General features: G+C 43.1%; 1 protein-coding gene across 3 annotated transcripts in view; it reads right to left on the reverse strand.

Moving 5' to 3' along the window:
* Positions 1-20,387, reverse strand: part of RALY (RALY heterogeneous nuclear ribonucleoprotein) — a 99,908-nt gene that overhangs the window by 18,746 nt on the left and 60,775 nt on the right. The window contains exons 4-6 of one of the 3 annotated variants that reach the window (XM_036245451.1): positions 19,726-19,963; positions 13,148-13,280; positions 10,197-10,456 (exon numbers count right to left, since the gene is read on the reverse strand). The exons of the other annotated variants lie outside the window; for them this stretch is intronic. The gene's annotated coding sequence lies outside the window, so the exon portion shown is untranslated. The remainder of the gene's footprint in view (positions 1-10,196; positions 10,457-13,147; positions 13,281-19,725; positions 19,964-20,387) is intronic. 3 annotated transcript variants of the gene reach the window in all.

Below are 20,387 nucleotides of genomic sequence, written 5' to 3' on the forward strand. Positions count from 1 at the left end.
ATCAACGGAGAAATATCTTTGGGTGAGAATTAACAAAACAAAACAAAAAAAGAATTCGCCATCAAACACTTCAGGAGGTGATTTATCTTGGCAATCTGCTCTAGGTCACGCCATATACTTCAAGGGAAGAAGATCTAGGCTTAATAGGGATTGAACAACCTTCCTGAGGCCCGGGGGTCTGAGAGGAAGGTATATTCCTGAAGAGGCAGATACTCCTGGATCGTCTCTTCTCACATTAGAGGATATGAGGAAACCAGCCAGGAAGGTGAGGTGTATTAGAACTCTTCTTTTTGGTATTTCTAATTTTCAGTTGTGTGTGTGTGTGTGTGTGTGTGTGTGTTTAGATAGAAAGGAAGGGAGAGGGGGAGAGAGATAGAAACATCGATGAGAGAAATATTGATTGGCTGTCTCCTGCATGCCCCATACTGGGGATTGAGCCCGCAACCTGGGCATGTGCCCTGATGAGAATCGAACCAGCAACTTCCCAGTGCATGGGACGATGCTCAATCCACTGAGACACACCAGCCAGGATAATTTTCAGTTTTGCATCATGGCTATTTACAAAGCAGTCTTCTCATTCCTTCTAGGGAATTTCTTGAGAACAATATGAGCATCAGATTCATTCCTGATGCCACTGTACACCCAAGAGTATGACTGGCTGGGGTAGAAGAATAATTTTAACCAATATGCCAAGACACAGTAGTATACCTTAAATCTTCCAGGCCAAGTATGTCAGTATACAAAATTTCTTTCTGTTCTGACTGAGCTTATGTGGTGCTACTACCTTTCAGCACAACCCAGAGATGAGAAGGTAATATGACATGGTGGCGAGAGGGGTAAAACCTGCTACTTACTGTGAATAGGGACTGCCATCAAGCAGGAGCTAAAGACTAAATGTGAGAGGCCACATAATATGATTGAGAGAGTAACCTCTGAAGCAAAAATGCCTTCATTCTGTCACTGAACTAGCTGTGTGACATGACCTTTGGGAAGCACCTTAAGTTCTTTATGCTTCAGTTGTCTCACATGTAAAATGAGGATAGCAGTACATATCTCTAGGGTTCCTCTGGATAAAATAATTCATGTAAGTGCTTAGAACACTGTCTGACATATTAAAAAGTATACAAATATTAGCTACTGTTATTGTTGGAACCTGCAAGAATTTTTCCTTGTGAGTATGAAAAGGAAGGTGGTGAGTTCTACCATAACACTAACCTAGAGGTGAACTCTGGTCAAGGAAAGAATATTATTGCTGTGGATTCAATAAAGTCTTTTCAAGTGTGTTGTCAAACTTCTAGTATTTGGAAATGTGCCTTGAACCTAAAATGAATCACAGGAGTAGGCACTCATTAAGTACTGAATAGAGTAAATAAATAAATGAGTATCTAGAGGGAAGCTGCCCCCAGAGAATACAACTTGAGAAGGAGGCAGAAAGAAGCCCCTACGCCCTTTCCCAGAAATAACTCTGTACCTTGAGGGCACAGAAGACACACTGGGCTCCACGTCTGGGAAACTGGGCCCTAGGAACTGATATTTTAGGAAACCTGTTTGGCCCCACCGGTATGGCTCAGTGGTTGAGCAGCGACCCATGCACCAAGAGGTCGCTGGTTCGATTCCCGGTCAGGGTACATGCCCAGGCTGTGGGCCTGATCCCCGGTGTGGGACATGCAGTAGGCGGCCAATCGATGTTCTCTCTCATGGATGTTCCTATCTCTCTCTCCCTCTCCCTTCCTTTCTCTCTAAAATGAATAAAGAAAAAAAGAAAAGAAAAAGAAAAGAAATCTGTTTGCTCACTGTTCTATGTCTGATGGAACCTCCACATTCTGTGGCTGCTCTATTTGGATAAGGCTGCAGAAGGCTGTGCCATGGTAGTGCATGTGTCCTCATTTCCAGCCTATATTAGAGGAAGCCAGGGACTCTCTGAGGAACAGAGAGAGAGAGGCCTAACCCCTCCCACGACAGGCCTCACCATAAGTAAAAATAGTAATAGGGTATTATTAACTTTGGATTCCTGCTAACCTCTGGAGCCCTGGGTCCTAAATTCTACCTCTATTAGCTGTATGAACTTAGGCATTTCATTTCTCTGAGGTTCCAGGCTCCCAATTTGTAAAATGGAGCTAAAAATCCCTGTCCTGCCCACTTGCAGTGCAGGTTGTTGTGAGGGTCAAAGAAGGTAACATATGGAAGTGTACTGTTAGCTGGGATGTGCTACTAAATGTGGACAGGAATATTCCCCAGGATGGACAGCTGCTGCAGGTCTTCCTAGACAGAGGCACCCCGGCAGGAAGCCAGTTGGCTGGACGCAGGGTGATAAGGGTGTACAGCTTGGCACTGCAGCCAAGCACTGTGCCCCTCAGGCATGAGTGCAGTTCCTTAAAATCCTTTTATGTGATATCAGTCTCTTTTTTATCATTACAATCCTTCTTGAAAACTCTGATTGCCACCACTCCTCACAGCCCGCAAAGGCTTGATCCTGCAGACAGCATATGCACTGGCATATATATGTACATATATTTAATTTCCACATTCAGACAGGAAGGGAAGAAGCTGCTCTCTCTCCAGGATTCTAATCTAACCATAACTTAGGGCTTGACTCTAAGCATCATCCCACAGTGCCAGATATTTGGCCCAAAGGGGACCGAGATTGACACCAGAGTCATAGCCACACTGCCTTTGTCTCTCTGGTAACATTAACTCCACAAACATTACTAAGCATGAGCCTCTTGAGTGATTGAGCAAATGTGTTCCTGTCACCTCCTGTTTAAGACCCATCAGTGGCTTCCCACCACCAAGAATCAAGTCCAACTCCTTTAATGTGGCTTACAACCCCCTTCATGAATTAAGGCTACCAAATCCATACATCACAATCCTGAGGGATTATAAATCACACTCACTTTACAGATGAGTAAACTCTAGTGCAGAGAGGCAAAGTCAGTTGCCCAATGTCACACAGTGAGCAAGTCAATATGAACTGGGTTCTTCCTGAACAGCTAGTTATCAGACTCCAAAGTATAGACTCAAGTTTGATCCCACCTCTTCTTGGACTAGTCTACATGTGTCATGCATGGGGATGGGGCATTACAGTCGGCCCTCGTTTATCGTGGTTAATCAGTTCCAGACTCTTCTGCGATAAATGAATTTCTGCAAAGTAGGATTCTTTATTTATATACAGTCATCCCTCCACTTTGCACTTCGACTTTCGCGGCTTCACTCTATCGTGTTTAAAAACCACGATAGAGTGAAGCCGCGAAAGTCGAAGCGCGAAGTGGCGAGGGACGACTGTATGTGGCTCAGGTGAACCCTGCCTTTCAGTGAGCTGCTTAGACACTGGTCATAAGTTTAGGTGGTCATTTAGGCTTTTTCCAATTTCTTACTATTACAAATAATAGCACCTGAGGGAAAGTTTATTCTATATATTGGATTATTTCCTTAGGACAGATTCCCAGAAGTGAAATTACTGTGTCAAAATGTATAAACATTTTTATGGCTCTTGAGATACACTGCATAATTGCTTTTCAAAAGTGCTGTACCAATTTACATTCCTATCATCAATGAATGGCACTTTCATAGCAACATCACCAGAATCATGTATTATCATATTGTGTGGGGGTGGGGATGTTATTTAGAAGGGAGAAAGCAAATCCTCATTGTGTTTTCATGTATATATGAAGAAAATATTATCCTGTGTTTATTAGTTTTTGAGTCTATAAAGTTTTGAATGCCACAACGATGTTACTGTAGAGGAATAATATGCTGAAAATTTTTGTTATTTACTCATCCAAAAATAATTTACTGAGCACCTATTACTGCCAAAGTAACTGTACGAAGTACAGAAATTAACAAAGTTCAATCCTACCCCAGAGATAGAGATCTCAGGAAAACCAAAACCTATGTTTCATCTTGACAGAGGCTATCACAGGAAAACTTGGGAACTTAGAGGCATGTCACTTACCAAAGGGGTAGGAGAAAAGGGAAAGGAGGGAATCAAAGAAGAGGGGTCATCAAGTTCTGATCTTGTCCAGAGGGATGAGTTGAAATGCGCCCACAAACAGATGAGATAACATTTAGAAAAGAGGAGACAACATGAGCAAAGTTGTGAAAGCTAGACAGAGCTTCCATATTTAGGGGATAATATGTATTGTGGTTTGGGCTGGAGTGTAGATTGGATGATACAGGAGATGACAGCAGGGAGCCTGGCTGAGGACAGCCACTGAAGAGCCTGAACTTCATCATGAGAGTTATGACCCACTCCTATATCACATAAGACAGTGATCAGTGAGGAAGTACTCATTAGTTCCTATAGCTCCTGAGAATCTAAACCGCTCAAGTCAACACCGGATCAAAGCATCCTGTCTGTGTTGACTCCTTTGTCTGTGTTAGGTGAACTTTGGGGGATTTTTCACATCACCTAACACATTGCTTGGCGCATGGCAGCAGCTCCAATAATGCTCATGGATCTATTAACTGAAAGAACCTCATGCAACAATACATACATTCATGAAGCCCTGCTACCTTGGCATAACCCCTGCCAATCTCAACAGATGCTCAGTCACTGCTTCTCTTGGCAGATTGTCCTGCCTCAGAAAGCTACCTCCCTCTTCTTGCTTATTCTGCTAAATTAAAAAAAGTGTCTGGGTACAACAAGCTATAAAGTAAGTGATATGGGTGGCCAGGGGGGAGGCCTGAGGGATATAAATCCTTCCTCACAGGATGTTCCTCAAGCCAAGGACTCACTAGCCCTACCAGCAATTTAGGAATGTCACTGCTTCACTCCCATAAAAATAAAATGAGCATGTTAAAGGTCTCTTCTGAGTAGCTGCTGACCTTCTCTAAGGTATTAGTACTTTTTACATTACTAACAGCTGCTTTAATGATGACAAGGATATTAATAGGATGATTATTTCAACAATGAACATAACAGCAAGTCATTCTTACCTTCCTAGTTGTGGTATGAGCTGTGGGCAGTGGGGTCTGATGTGCTGCCTAAGATCCATCTGAAGAGGCTGTATTAAAATGATCTGTTTGTGTGTAATCTCTTCTCCTAGACTGTGATGTCCTGAGTGGCAGGGACCGCAATCTATTTCATCTTGGCATGCCTCATCACCTTTCAAAATAGGTCCTGGCCCAGGATAGGAGCTCAGGGAGTACCTGCTGAATTGAACACCAGGTACCACCGCCCCTGTCCCCGCCCTATTATTTTTTAAAAACAAAGAAGCAGGCTGTACAGATAACAAAGCCAGGAGAGACCTGGGAGAGAAAGGAGGAGGCATTTTTGTAAGGGTCCAATCAACCCAAGCCTTTAGGAAAGACTGTTTTGTAATATGTGATTATTATGATTTATTAATGGCTTATTATATAGTAGATGTATTACTAAGTATATTACTTCTCATTTTTGCAACAGCTCTTTGAGCTAAGAATTATATCAAGGTTACATGGTTCTTTCTGAGGCCCTTTCAGACTGACTCTGAATTTGCCTAGGTTCAAATTCCAGCTCTGCCAAGTATCATCTGTATGACTTAACCTATACATGCCTTAGTTTTCTCATTTGAAAAATGGGAATAATATTATAGTACTTTTTCCATTGGGTTATTGTGAGGATTCAATGAGATAATGTCCCAGTAAGTTAAGCATTCAGGAATTTTCTAAATAAAAGCATTATTCCTATTGGCCCCATTCAGTAGATGACTCTAAACAGCAAGCTCTTACCATTGAGTAAGGTTAAGACAGATTGCTGCATCAATAAAGCAGAGCTGGAACTAATTTTTGATGTAGTGAGGGAGGTTGGGGGCAAGTTTTCTGAACACAAATCCACTGATGTGGTGCCCTGGTAAAACTCTTTAGGAAAGCCTTTTGTTTCCCATCCCTTGGGCAGATCCAGTTACTCCCTCCTATGGACCCCCAATATCACCTACAGACCTCTGGCACAGCGATTATTTGCTATACATTTGATTCACACATCTGTCTTTACCCATTAGACTCTGAACTCCCTTAAGGCAGAATTCTTTTATTAAGCTTTGTAATCCCAGCTTCAACTCTGCCCTGGCAACCAGTAGATGCTCAATGAATCTCAGCTAACTAACAGGGGAAAGAATCCTAGGTGGGCATTGTTTTGGTAAATGGTTTCTCAGTGTTCCTGACATGTCAACTCCTTAAAAGTGAACTGTATAGCCCTGGCTGGTGTCGCTCAGTAGTTAGAGCGTCAGCCTGTGCACCAAAGGGTCACGGGTTAGATTCCCAGTCAAGGGCACATACCTGGGTTGCAGGTTCAATCCCCGGCCCTGGTCAGGGTCATGCAAGAGGCAACCAATCCATGTGCCTCTCTCACATCTCTCTCTTTCTCTCTCTCTCTCTCCCTCCCTCCCTTCCATTCTAGCTAAAATAACCAATGGAAAAATATCCTTAGATAAGGATTAACAACAACAACAACAACAACAAGTGAACTGTATTGTTAGTATTTATTAGATGAGCCCAAGTTCCTCACCCATCAAACAGGACTAAAAGGCAAGACAGTGATGACAGAGAGAACAAATGAGGGACAGAGTGAGAAGCTGGGGAACACTGGTGTCTTTGTTCAGTAGACAACAAGGAGCAGAGGCTCAAAGAGGTTGAATCTGTAGCCCAGAAACTGCTGACTCTGGGCTTTCTGTGGTAGGGAAGATGTACAGGATCCTTACCAAGAAGAGAGCAAAAAAGGCTAGAAACCACCATCCTTGTCAGTAATCAAATAGCAAGGGAGACCCAGACCTTTCTCTCTGAATTACCTGGTGACCTTGAGATGAGTCCAACCACTGAGCCCCACCACGCTAGCTTAATGAAAAGAACACTGGATAAACATATGGAAGATAAACCCTATGTCACAGGACTGTTTTGAGTATCAGATGTGTTTTAAAAAGTCTACTGTAGGGAGCCCGGCCAGGCCCTGAGCAGTTCATCAGACTGGATGAAAGTTGGATTAACTTTGGGCCCAATCTTCTTGTGGATCTATCTCATCAAACATAATAATGGGCTCTGGCCAGTTTGGCTCAGAGGTTAGAGCGTCGATCGGTGGACTAATGAGCTGCGGGTTCAATTCCGGTCAAGGGCATGTACCTCGGTTGTGATTCCTCCCCCGCTCTGGTTGGGGTTGTGCGAGAGGCAGCCGCTTGATGTGTCCTCTTCACGTTGATGTTTCTCTCTCTCTCCCTCCCTCCCTCCCTCCCTCCCTCCCTCCCACTCTATTTGAACAAAAGTGGAAAAATGTCCTCGGGTGAGGATAAAACAAAAACAAAAACATAATAAAGATGTTTTAGAGTATAAAAGAAGAAATGCGTTGGAATGAACTTTTAAAATATTAATACAGTTTGCTTCATCTAGAGATTAAAGCAGTAGTTATATGTGAATATGTTGTCAGTATTTGTTTCATATCATTAAATGAAAAAATAAAAATACTTTTGTATTCTTCAAAAAATGTCTACTATACAACTTTGCAAATGTAAAGGTAATATTTTTATTAGATCTGAAATAGAAGGCTTAGTAAAATGCAAAGATAGCCCTCACCAAATGCCAAGGACAACTCCCTCTGCTAGGGTCTGGATAAAATCCTGGAGTACATTCCTACCCATCAAATTCACTGATGAAGATGGTAATGGAGGAGCAGAAGTCTGACACATTCTCTTCAGACCCCTCTCAGGATTGTTCCCATAGTTACTGGTGTCAGAGTGGTCATCAGTGGGAACTGCACTGTGGGCTTCTTAGATAAGCCTGTGGATGCACGTGAAACTTCTTAAAGCAAGAACAGACTTTAAGCTGTGTGGGTTAGAGGAACCTTTCCAGACACTGAGCTAATTACCCAACCCCTGGTCCTTCAATTGTTTGGAAACATTTGGTGGCCGTGAAGCCTATTTTTTCCTCATTTTCCTGTTTTCTGGGATAAACACATCAAAACAGAAAGCTTGACTCTCTAACAATGCCCTCTGATTAGTGGTTTGCAGAATGCTCTGTAATTTTATGATATGCTGGCTAGAAATAGAAGAACGGAGGAGTGTAAATAGTGCTATGGCCCAAAAAGGGAGTCAGGAACCCTGAACTTTAGGCTTGGTTTGTGGACTGCCTCTATAAAGCTGGTTACAGACCTTCGTTGCTTCATCTAGAAAATGGAGAAACTGGATCAGATTAGTGTTGCATGAACTCTTCTGCAAAAGAACAGTGTTCCTCAAGATGTTAATAAAAGTTCCTGAGAAAAGAGGCTCCCAGGTCAAATACAGACAGGAAAGTTGGCATACTCCATTCTCCCCCACCTCTCCAAGTCACATGCACACTAAAGGCTCTAAGAAGTCAGCAATGAAGATATGTACTTTAAGCCTGGCCGGTGTGGCTCAGTGGATTGAGCATATTCCCATGGACTGAGAGGTCCTGGTTTGATTCCTGGTCAGGGCAGATGTCTGGATTGTGGGCTCAATCTGCAGTGGGGGACATGCAGGAGGCAGCCGATGGATATTTCTCTCTCACATCGATGTTTCTATCTCCCTTTCTTTCTCTAAAACAAACAAACAAACAAACAAACAAACAAACAAACCAATAAGCACAAAACAAAAAAGTAGTTTGCATTATTTGATCAGACTTTTCCTAGATTATTAATATCTCTTCTGAGAAAGGCACACTGGAATAGATCTCTAGGGTCCCTTATCAACTCAAACCCACTGTGATTCATATCAGAAGTACTTAGCTAGTGCCTGGGGCACCCATGCCTCCCACTAATCTAGTTCTCTTAACCCAGTGAGGCACTTAAATGATACTCTGGCTAATAGGAATTTATTACATGTAGTTCATTTTACTGTAGTGAGAGTAGTAATTTTCAAAAATTCAGAATATAAGACATTTAAAACACTAAGGGGAAAGCCTACAGTTTACTGAGCTCCTAATACTTGTTCTATACTGTGCCAGCATTTTCTCTACATGATTTCACTGAATCCTTAGACAATCATAAGAATATTGTTATCCTCCTATTATAGAGAAGGAAACTGAGGCTTGGGGAGGCTAAATAACTTGCCCAAGGTTATGTAGCCAACAAGTGGTGAGCACCAGATTTCAAACCCAGGACTATTTATTTCCCAAATCTTGGTTCTGCTTGGGGCTCTGCCACCTTGATTAACCTTCCCTGTTCTCAACTGTCAAGTGGGACTAGTAATCCTCACACTGCTTCACTCACAGAGTTGCTCAAAGATTCAAAGGCAATAACAAGTATGAAAGAGCTCTGTTATGCATAAAGATGAATATGAGGGGCATCTGAAACATTGTGAATAAATATGACTATTTCCTTTCATAGTTTATAAGGTACTTGAGGTCTTGCAGGCTTCCCATGATGGAAGTCAATTGTCCTTATCCCAGTTACCCCCCGATAAAGAGCCTCTTAAAATTTTCCAGTTAGGATTTAGGATACACAGGAAATATGTCAATTTCTCAGTACCAGTACTGATTACTCTTTAGGCTGTCTGTCAAAATCACACTAAACAACCAATCTGCCTAAGGAGTCAGGAGTAACAGCAGCAGAGTGGGCAGGAGCCTGGTAGAAGAGGCAAGACTGGCTGTGAGGAGAGCCTACTTAACCTCATCTTGGAACATGCCTAGAGACAGCAGGTCCTAGAAGCTTTTGTATGAAATCTATCCAGGAGTCCAACAAGTGTATGAAAGTGAGTGTGCATGAGTGTGGTGGGGAGCAGGGGAGGTGGTTGGAGATAGGAGCTGGGTTGGCCAGCTTCACTTCGTTCAGGATAAAAAATACCTTGGCAGGGGCCTAGGCAGCAATAGATGTGTCTAGGCCTCTCAGCTTATCCTCTCGCCCTGCCTGACATCACACCCTCATGATCCACATTGCTGTGGCCATCTGCTCCCTCCAGTTTCTAGCAGACTGAGGCCAAAAACAACAGCAAAATATTCTTGGAACTGGGCCCTGGCTGGGGACAGAGAAGTAAATAACAGAAGTCCTTGCTCTTTAGGAAGGCACTGCACCAAAATGGTTTGAGCCTAATCAGAGCCTCTCTTGTATAGCAAAGTCTCTGCCTCACGGGGTATATTCAAGAATTGTGTCAAGTGAACTGCGTAAAGTGTAAAGTGAACTGAATCAAAGGAGCCTACATTCCATGACTTAGCATCTGTTTGCTGTCAGGAGCCCTGCATTCTGGCATGAATAATTCAGTGACTCTGGGAAAATTACTTACCTTCTGTGGCTCTCAGTTTACCCATCTGTAAAGCAGGCTCTGTCTATCCCACAAGTTGTTATGTGTAGCCAATGAGATAATGGCTGAGACAGCACTCTGTAAATGGCATGAGATGGACCAGCAGAAGCTGAAGGAGCACTGCGGCACATGGGCTTAAAAGTTCAGAGCCCAGTCTGGGGAAGACTTAAAATAAGCTCCCTTTCTTTCTTCCCACCCAATTTAGGTCTGCTTTCCTCACGCTGGAGATGTTTTTTGCATTTCTAGTGAAGGGAGAAGGAAATCTGTCACTCAAATAGGAGAAAGAAAGGTCACCTTCTGTCTCTTTTTCAGTTTGTTCAAACCACTGTACTGCCAAAGAGAGCACAGGATTTAGATTTACAATCTTAACTTTTGTTAATCAAAAGCTATAAAACCATGAGTAAGCTTCAACCTCTCTGACTCTTAGTTTCCTCATCTCTAAATTGGGAAATTTCCTAAGTCCTAACATTCAGTTAAGATTCAATTAATTGATGTGTACTGAAATCCACAAAATGCCACACAAATACTAGTCATTACAAAGCTGTCTTCCCATCAGCTCATAAGCGATATAGGACAGTAGTTATCACCATTTCGCAGGTAGGATCATCGAAGTCCAGAGAAAATACTGACAGTAATATACAGTTCAACTCTTACCTCCTCCAGCAGAGGTAATTATTCCTTTGATTTATTATAGAAGTTGTTTATTAGTCTGTTTGCCTCATTAAACTGACAAGATCTGAGGGAGGGGACTACATACATCTTACACATTTTTGTACCCCAATGTCCAGCATGGCACACCTAAAAGATGTTAAATAAATGTTACCTGAATAATGACTAACATACTGGTAGCAAAAACATACATAACCCAGAACTCCTAATCCTAGGTCTAGAGTTCTTATATGCAGAGACAGTGGACCAAACCTCATAGATTTGACTTGTCTTAATTTTGCATCTCTTCCACAATTTCTCCACTCCGGCAAGACTCAACTTTCCATTCCTGTAGGATCTGATTCTTTGTAGGCGCTGGTCCTTCAGCCTTGAACACTGCTCATTGGGTTCTTTGCCGAGCTAATAATTCCTATTCACCCTTCAGGCCTTTCTAATTTCTCCTAATACTGGGGGGCTCCTTCCATACCTGTTTCGTTTATCACATCATGGCACACAGAATGTGTCAAAAGTATCTATTAAAGGTTGAATAAAATTCTGGATCTAGAAATCCAAGGGTGATGTAGAAGAAAATGTTCCTGGCCTGGACATAAGGAGACCTGACTGATTTTTTTTTTTATCCTCACCCGAGGACATTTTTTGATATTTTGTTCAGATAGAGTGGGAGGGAGAGAGAGGGAGAGAAACATCGACGTGAAAGGGACACATCGAGTGGTTGCCACCCGCATAACCCAACCAGGGCCGGGGACAAACTGCAACCGAAGTACGTGCCCTTAGCGGAAACCGAACCCGGGTCTCTCTGGACCGCAGGCTGATGCTCTAACCGCTGAGCCAAACCAGCCAGGGCGACCTGACTGATTTTTTATGCTAGCTCCACCACTACTGTGCTTGGTGATCTTGGGCAAGCCCCATTCGTTTGGACTATCCATAAATGAGTTATCATCTATGAATGATCTCAGAAGGTCCTTTCAGCACTGACAGTATATGAGACTTGGACTCATGCTAAGTCAAGAAGTGAGGAAATTCTGAAACCAGCTATGCGCTGGGGGACCCAACATCCCCATCCCACAAGCAGCACTAGGCACATTGGACTCTGCTGTCAGCAGCCTCCCAGCCTATTGGTTTACTTAATTCCTCCTGATAAAGTGCCAAGAATAAATCGTAGGTGAGCAGCAGAGCATTTTAATGAGTCCAGAGCCTAATGAATCTTTTCCTTCCTGTGTCAATTAGAATTTCAAAGTAGGATCCCCAAGGACCAATCTATTGGGAACAGAGAAAAGCCTTTTGTTCATCAGCTGCTGCCTGAGCTATCTGGGACCCTAGCCCTGTATATCTGCTATGTAACAGTCCTGCTTACTCAGATATTTCACCCGGTCAGATAGAGATGGTGTGGGAGGCTCCTTCTTGCCTAACATTTCTGGAGCCTGAACTTGAGAAAGAAAAGGAGGGATCCAGCATATCTGGAGGGGGTAGAATGGTCAGAGAATCAGAGCAGCTGAGTTTTTAATGCCACCTTCTAAGAGTAGTGATCTTCAAAGAGATAATATGCTTTTCACCCAACTAAGTATCAGGTAAGAAATCTATTTACCTAAGACATTTTGAAGCCTCACAACTCCAAAAGTAGGTATCAACAGCACTATTATATAGACAGGGAAATTAAAGCTCTGAGAGGTAAAATTAGCCTAAGGACCTGGCCAGTTTGGCTCAGCGGTTAGAGCATTGGCACGTGGAGCAAAGAGTCTCGGGTTTGATTCCAGTCAAGGACATATACCTCAGTTGTGGTTCAGTTGCCAGCCCTGGTTGGGGTTGTGAGGGAGGCAACCAATCGATGTATCTCTCTCACATTGATGTTTTACCCTCTCTCTCTCCCTCCCTCCCTCCCTCCCACTCTGTCTGAAAATAAATGGAAAAACATCCTTGAGTGAGGATTTAAAAAAAAAGAACTAGCCTACGGAACACAATTAGTAATTGGCAAGAAAAGATTTGAATTCATGTCTGTGTAATTCCAGAGACTGGGCTCGTACTATCAAACCACAGCAGCCTTTTCCAGGGGCTAATACAGGGCCAGAGGCTGATGTCCTGAATAGCAGAGATAGCCTATGGGTAGCCATAGCCATGCTGGATACTTGCCGCTGACACACTGTTTTTTTTTGCCCAGGCACAAGCAAGGGTGGCTGTCCATTGTTGGTCCTCCTATTCAACAGAGTTTGCAATCCCCCTGATTCCCCAGAGCATAATCTAAGCAGACACAACCCCCAGGCTCCTACCTCAGAAATCTTTTGATTTATTTGATGTGTGATGAGTTGCCAATTCTTGATCTAATGGCTCCCAGGCACCTAGTTCTTTGCCTCCTGTCCTGTCCTCTCCAAGTCACACAGGGCCAGCCCAGTGGCTTTTGCTCTGTCATCAACAAAGGAACATTTTCCAAGGTGAACAGGTAAGCAAGTCAGGTTTCCAAATGGTTCTGGAATGGAATTTCAGGGCTCTGGTGGGAAAAACACTTAAGAGTGAGGTCAAGAGGCTTGTCCAAGTTTACACAGCTAGAAAATAGCAAGAACTGGAACATAGGTATATACTGAATCCTAACGTGGCATCTATCTACATAACTATTAATTTTGAGATAAATGTAGATTCACATGCAGTAATAGGTACTCCCCCCCGCCCCCATTTTTTGTTCAGATAGAGTGGGAGGGAGAGAGAGGAAGAGAGAGAAAGAAACATTGACGTGAAAGGGCCAGGGACACATCGAGTGGTTGCCACCCGCATGACCAACCAGGGCCAGGGACAAACTGCAACCGAGGTACATGCCCTTAGCGGGAACCGAACCCAGGTCTCTTTGGACGGCAGGCTGACGTTCTAACCGCTGAGCCAAACTGGCCTAATAGGTACTTTTTTTTTTTTATCCTCACCTGAGGACATTTTTTGTTTAGAGTGGGAGGGAGAGAGAGAGAAACATCGGTGTGAAAAGGACACATTGAGTGGTTGCCACCCGCATGACCCAACTAGGGCCGGGGACAAACTGCAACTGAGGTGCGTGCCCCTAGCGGGAACCAAACCCGGGTCTCTCTGGACCACAGGCCGACGCTCTAACCGCTGAGCAAAACCGGCCAGGGCGTAATAGGTACTTTTAAAAAAGCACTTGGCATAGTGCCTAGCACACAGAAGCCCATCCAAGAAGTGTTAGCTATTAGCTAATTAGGAAAAAGAGGAGAGCAGAGCATTCAGGATGGGCCTTTAAGGAGGAGTAAGTTTCTATTTTTAAAATACTTGAGATGTAAACATATAATACCTTAAATAATCTCTCCAATGAGACCATCGAGCAGGTATTAACATTCTATTTTACAGATGAGAAAAGTGGTCTCAGGTCAAGTTACTTGCCCAAGATTACTTTGTCCCAGTATGGCCAAAAGTGGGATTCACATCCAGATATATCCTTTCAACATTGCTTCTCCAGAGATAAGCCTGGGGTTGGGTTCAAAGACAAGCCTGGATATAGGATATAGACTGGAGGTTAAGAGCAGGCTGCTGGTTTGAGCATGGGGATAGAATAAATGAAAGTAAGCAATTTAGCGACATGCTCTCCTTGCAAAGGGTAGTTCAAAGACTGGCCAGAATAAAACAGTAAATCCACATGACAAAGACCAAATACAAAGCTAAAATAAGGGCAGGTGGCAGAGAGCCACTGAATGCTAGCTCAGTTCTATGGATCATAACTTGACTCTTTTTTGCTGGACACTAAAAAGAGAGGTAGCATGAAGAAAATGAAAAGCTAGAGATTGGGAGGCAAAGAAGAAAATCAAGTTCCACCACTAACTAGATAAGTGGCCTTGGGCCAGTTGCTTGTCCTCTCTGGGTTTTTAATGTCAGGGGTTGAACTAAAAGATATCGAGAACCTCTGTAGCTTTGATCTTCCAGAAATCACTCTATTACCAGGTCATGTGTGCAAATTTGAGTGTGGGAAATGCTAATGCTGTGATTAAGCAAAGAAGCCTGAAATAAAACAGAACAATGGTGTGACAGGAGTCCTGGGCACAGGGGAAGGAAAAGAGAGCTGTGTCCAGGAAGGAAAAGAGAACTGAGAGAGGAAGAGGAAAATGAAGAAATTAAAAGGGGTTCAAGTTAATCTTGGGTAAAAGCCAGAATACATCAGGGGGCAAAGGAAGGGAGGCTGAAGCAGGATGGTACCAATCCTGGCCTTGCTTACTAACTTGCTATGTAGCCCTGGCTATTTGTTAGCCTTATTTCTCACTGGCCAAATGGACTTCAGGGCCCTGTACTAGTCTCAGCTGTCCCCTCTCTAACCTCATCTCCTGCTTCTTTCCCCCTCAGGGTACTGCTTCTGCCACAAAGTCTGACTTCTAGTTTTTTGTTTTGTTTTCTTTTCTCTACAAACACACTCTTGCCTTGAGGCTTTTTCACCTGCTCTTCTCTCAGCTGGAAATAATCTTTCTCCTCAGAAAAGCCAGTCCCTGGCCATTTTTTAACCCTTTATCCCTACTTATTTTTCTCCATAACACCTATGAAATGAGAGATTTACTCATTTTCTGTCTCCCCACTAAAACAATTTCCTTAAAGGAGGTCTGTTTTGTTCACTACTGTACTGCAGCTCCAAGAGTAGTAGCAGGCATTTGTTGAATGGATAGATGTATGAACTACTGGTCCCAAAGGTCGCTTCCAATTCTGGCATGCTATGATTTTGGAACTTGTGGAACTGGTAAATATCTCAGAAGTTCAAGCCCAGGGGAGCATAGGTTTCGCCTGTTCTTTTGGCTCCAATTTTTGATATTTGCTTTGCTTCAATAGATCTTCAAAAATGATCTCCAAATGTAACACACATCCTAACATATAGCTAGCTACACACATGCACAACTAGACAAATACATATCAATTCAAGGATCATTATCACACGTTATGTGTGAAACACAATATGTGCACAGTATTTCCTTAGCCTGGAACATTAGGCCTAACAGTTTTACCCTAACTTACTTTGATAACTTTAACCTAACCACACTCCATTCCTGAAATCCTATACTCTAGCTACAATGAACTGTTTACCTTTTTCTTTTTTTTTTTATTATTTTTTTTTTTTTATCCTCACCCGAGGACATTTTTCCATTTTTTGTTCAGATAGAGCGGGAGGGAGAGAGAGGAAGAGAGAGAGAGAGAGAAACATCAATGTGAAGGGACACATCGAGTGGCTGCCACCCGCACGACCAACCAGGGCCGGGGACAAACTGCAACCGAGGTACATGCCCTTAGCGGGAACCGAACCCAGGTCTCTCTGTACCGCAGGCCGACGCTCTAACCGCTGAGCCAAACCGGCCAGGGCCTGTTTACCTTTTTCTAAGACACACATGCAAGCATCTCTGCCTTTGTCCTCACTGATCCCTTTGTTTGGAAGCTACAGATTACTTTTCACAATTGTCAAGTAAATACCTAATCTTTCTCCAAATGTTCCATCTTTGAAGTCCAACTCAAATATCATCTCTTCTGTGAAGCCTTCCTTGATCTCTCAAGTAGTTAGTGTCCCCTTTTTCTCCATGTTCCCAAAGCACTCCACATGCTTCCATTATAGTGATCATCACTGTAGTCTACTTACTTTACCTGCTTTCTTCCTTGATAAATATGGCTCCAAAGTCCTTGACCATATGTTGGCCTTCTTCTTATTCCTAAGAACCTATCCCTGGTGCCTGGCACAAATGTTTATCAAACTGGGATGCTTATCAACTAAGAATGCTTCCTAACCTTCATTTGCAGATTTGATCAGGTAATTAGTTCTTCCTTCATACTATCCAAAACAGTTGGTTTCCCTAATATTTCTACCCACTAGGATGAACTCCTATGGAACCGAAAGCCTGAGGAAGAGTGGGCAGGAAAAGCTGGAAAGAATGGAGAGAAATAGTTTTTGCAGCCTTGAATGTCATGCTAAGGAGACTGGATTCATTCTAGAAGTTGTATGAGCAGAAAAGTGATAGAAATAAGATCTGCATCTTAAAACCTATGAAGAGAGAAAGAAAGTTATATTTCAGGAACAAAGGCTAGAGGTGGGAAAATGAATTAGTTGACAGTTAAAATAGTCCAGGTGAGAGATGATTAAGATCTGGCCTTGAGTGGTAGCAGTGAGAATGAGAGATGGGTAAAACATTGAGTTCAGAGATAAAACCACATAATGAAAAAGCAGTTACCTACTTTACCTGAGAACTCTAGGCTCAAAACAAAAACAAACTTCCTCCACATGTAATTGTACCCTCTTTGCATCCAAGATGACCCTGAGGATAGCTAGAGGCAGGGAAAAGTCTCCTTGACCAGGGAAGAAGCAAGTCCAAGATTAACAAAAGCCAAGCTTCAGGCCAGTGAGCAGAGCTGCAGGATAGCTCAATATCTTGCTTATGGCTGCTACCCGCAGAAGCTTCAACAAAGAAGTTGGATCTATACAACTGAGCAGAAAGGTACTTTCCTGGGTTGGGCCCACTCTAGCTCACTCTAATATAAGAGGCTGATCACTGCCCTGGCTGGTTTGGCTCAGCAGTTAGAGCATCAGCCAGCGGACCAAAGAGTCCTGGGTTCAATTCTGGTCAAGGGCATGTAACTTGGTTGCAGTTCGTCCCTGGCACCAGTTGGGGTGGTGTGGATGGCAACCAATCAATGTGTCTCTCTCACATCAATATTTCTCTCTCTCTCTCCCACTCTATCTGAAGATAAATGTAAAAACAGCCTTGGATTAGGATTAAAAAAAGAGAGATTGATCACTTTCAGTAGTGGTATATTAAAGAAAATTATCCAAAACTTGGAAGTAAGGCAAAAAATGATTGCGAGACCTTTTAAAGTCACGTAGCCCTGGCCGGTTTGGCTCAGTGGTTAGAGCATCCGCCTGCGGTCCAGAGAGACCCAGGTTCGGTTCCCGCTAATGGCGCGTACCTCCCTTGCAATTTGTCCCCAGCTCTGGTTGGGTCGTGCGGGTGGCAGCCACTCGATGTGTCCCTTTCACATTGATGTTTCTCTCTCTCTCTCTCTTCCTCTCTCTCCCTCCCACTCTATCTGAACAAAAAATGGAAAAAATGTCCTCGGGTAAGAATAAAAAAACAATAATAATAAAAAAATAAAGTCATGTAGAATACTTAAAAAATTGTTTTTCTTTATTGATTTTAGAGAAAGAGGAAGGGAGAAGGAGATAGAAACATCAATGAGAGAGAACATTGATTGGCTGCCTCCTGCAAGGCCCCCACTGGGGATTGGGCCCATAACCTGGGCATGTGCCCTGACCGGGAATCAAACTGGTAACCTCTTGATGCATGGGTTGACGCTCAGCCACTGAGCCACACGGGCCGGGCATGTTAGAATATTTTTATTTTTTTTATTTTATTTTATTTTATTCTATTTTATTCTATTCTATTCTATTCTATTCTATTCTATTCTATTCTATTCTATTCTATTTTATTTTTTTATCCTCACCCGAGGACATTTTTTCATTTTTTGTTCAGGCAGAGTGGGAGGAGAGAGAGGAACAGAGAGAGAGAGAGAGAAACATCGATGTGAAAGGAACACATCGAGTGGCTGCCACCCGCACAACCGACCAGGGCCGGGGACAAACTGCAACCGAGGTACGCGCCCTTAGCGGGAACCGAACCCAGGTCTCTCAGGACCGCAGGCCGACGCTCTAACCGCCGAGCCAAACCGGCCAGGGCGTTAGAATATTTTTAAATAGGTATCTGAGAGTCACCTGATACAACTGGAGTATGGCAGTTTGTTTGACTTACTGTTCACAAATGGTTAAATCCCAAGTGTTTAAAAATTCTGCCAAGTTGGAGGTTAATGTGTAGAAAACTGAGACAGTGCACTTTTTTTTTAAGCAGAGAGGATAACACCAAAGGTTACATTTTCATTTTCATTGGGACATTAATCAACATTGGATCTAATTTCAGCAATCCCTTTTCCACTAACAACATAAATCTAGTTTCTCAGCTATTCTCTTTCTCTTTCCCACATTAATGAGTTAAACAAAACTTGAAACATGCTCACCATATGTATGAGAATTATGCACATCCATAGACCTGTCTACTTCACAAGAACCAGTTGCCAGGAGTCAAGAGAAGCCTGACATCCTGGCACAGGATGTTAGTGAACTGAAATAGGTGGTCACTTATGAACAGGGCACCAGACTAAGAGTCAGGAGACTTACTACTAATTCACCATGCAACCTTAGGCATATTTTTATTGCCCCTTGCTGGGTCTCAATTGTGAAATTATAAAATGGGAAAGTTGGTCTAGTTCATTGGACAGGGTCCTGGAAACTCTGCAGGTTTAAGGCAGATGCCTCAGGGGCTATCTTTGGTGAGGGTAAGGGCAGAGGCTGAACTACAGGGCTCTACCCACCCCCTTCCCTGCTCAACTTCAAGCAGCTCTGTTTTAATTTATTTTCTTCTTTATTATTTTTTAAAATCCTCACCACAGGTATGTTTCATTGATTTTTAGGGAGAGAGGAAGTGGGGGGAGAGAAACATCAATGTGAGAGAGAAACATTGATCGGTTGCCTCTTGCACACGCCTCAAAGATCGAACCCACAACCTAGGTATGTGCCCTGAGAATTGAACCCGTAATCTTTTGTTGTATAGGACAACGCTCCAACTGATGTTTTAGATGCTGAATTTTATGTTTAAATATAGGTTCCTCTATAAACTCGATGACATTAGTTAAGGTCCCTTCCCATTCTGACATCCTAAAATTCTATCATCTTATGGCAAAATGATCTTGGAGAAAATGCAAAGCCAAAAATATCTCCTCTCCTCGCTTTGAGGAAATCTTGGAGGTGGTTTGGAAAGGGTTTAAGGTGAGATCACCATTCTACCTCGAGACTTTTGCAGCTGACATCCTGCCCTGGATCCTGGAGGAACTGCAGACCCGCGGCCGCTCTGCTGCACAGGTTGGCACTGGTCAGATGATCTGCCCATTCGCCCCACTTCTCCTGGTGAAGGCTGTGGTAGCTGACAACCCGGCACCCCAATTCTGTCCTGAACGGATATTTCTCAGTTCTTGTATTTGCTTAATGTACACTTTGACTTCTTACACGCCCCTAGATGGCAAAGCTGGATATAAGAGGCCAGCATGAATAATGGTCATTTAAAAATAAAGTTGAGAATTTGCACAATTCAAAAATATATATATATCTCCTCTTACTCCATGCCTAAAACTATATTCCAAGAGGGTCTCATTAAGAAGGTCCTAGCAGTTGAGTAGGAATGGGTAAGGAAGGGGACAAGTGGGCAGAGAAAGGCTCAGAAAAGGGCAGAGACTAAGGGCCTGACCCTTTTGCAACTTAAGATTTTAAGACTGTGTAGGCCCATGCCAGGGACAGAACCCTCTCAGAGGTGACTTAGACTTACTGGTCTTATCAAGACTAAGGATTTAGACTCTAGCCACTGGCTCTGTCACATGAAGGCAGGTGCCTTCAGTTTCCTCACAGTAATATCTCTGCAAGTACTCTGTAAACTGAAAAGTGAGTACAGATTT

Source organism: Molossus molossus, unplaced genomic scaffold, assembly GCF_014108415.1.
Source record: "Molossus molossus isolate mMolMol1 unplaced genomic scaffold, mMolMol1.p scaffold_m16_p_6, whole genome shotgun sequence".
In the NCBI taxonomy this organism is placed as follows: Eukaryota; Metazoa; Chordata; class Mammalia; order Chiroptera; family Molossidae; genus Molossus; species Molossus molossus.